Genomic DNA, 1,333 nt, shown 5'->3' with positions numbered 1-1,333 from the left:
GACAGATACCAAGAAGGACACCCTGTATTGTACAGAAAACTCTTCTAAATACAGAGACAGAGACAGAGACAGAGGAGGAGGAAGATTTAACTCATATTATACATAAGGCAATTCCTCTTCTTGCAGCTAATTTTGCCGTCCAGTTTACAAGCATTACACTCTTCCAATTAACCCCTCATAAATTAAAATTAAAAAAAAAAAATGAATCATCTTTGCAATAAAAGTACAGTTTCATTATTAGCACAATGGATTTGCTGGGGTTTCGTAGATATATATTATGACTGTAAGCAACAAAGCGATGCTGTACGACAGTGAACTAAGAGTTAACACTTTCCACCAACCCTGTGCGCATAGGGCAAACCCTTTGTCCCCACGTCCAAGATCCAGATAATGTATGTCTCTACTGTACATGTATCTTGGCAGCAAAAAAAAATCCACCCCGATCATTATGAAATTTGCAGCAGATTGACTTAATTGAACGTAGCAATCGGTTGTACACCAAAAACGGAATTAAAATCAGAACTAAAAACTGCAAGTGGATAATTTGATTGCCTCTTACTTGAAGGACGTCAAGTCACAAGCCCTGTAGATGATCCGGAAGGGACTATCGAAGCCCATGTACCACCTCCATAGCTGTAGGGGAGAAAAGAGGCAAAAAGTGATCATATGGCTTCATAAAATCATCATCATCATCATCATCATCATCATCATCATCATCATCATCATCATCATTGTATAAAAAAGGTATTAAAACAGTTAAGACCTTGTTGTATTTCCAGAAAATATGTATTATACTCAGTTCGTTCATCATCATCAAGTGAAATATCAGCGACAGACATCAGCTACCATGGTTCTCCACGCATTTCTTTGCTCAGAAATTTACCCTGATCGTTCCCCGTTACCCACCCGTTTAGTTCCTTTTCAGAACATAATATTGATGAGTTATACAAGCTCATAGATTGAAACCTAACTTTGTATTTTAAAAAATGCTAACCTGTGCATAATATGTTCAATCAAAACTTGCTGCGGATAAAACAAAGAACAAGCTTACGAAATATGAGTGTTTATTTATTGCTGAAGAGAATAGAAGAGCTTTTTTTTCCTCCTCTTTTGAAAAAAAAAATCTCTCAGGGGAGAGAACACAACTAGGGCAATAGCGTTCTGCATTGGCGCAATTTTCTCCCTTGTACAGTTTAAAACGCTCTGGGTTATCTTTTTATAATATTGTATAGTTTTAGTAGAGGTTTTACGGCACTTGCAACTGCATAAGGTCATATGAGTGCCAGAAGATTAGAGGTGTTACAAGAGAGTAACAAACATAAAAAAGAAGGAG

Source organism: Aplysia californica, unplaced genomic scaffold (genome assembly GCF_000002075.1).
Source record: "Aplysia californica isolate F4 #8 unplaced genomic scaffold, AplCal3.0 scaffold00659, whole genome shotgun sequence".
In the NCBI taxonomy this organism is placed as follows: domain Eukaryota; kingdom Metazoa; phylum Mollusca; class Gastropoda; order Aplysiida; family Aplysiidae; genus Aplysia; species Aplysia californica.
The sequence above is the reverse complement of the archived record's forward strand: the minus strand, read 5'-3'. Positions refer to the sequence as shown.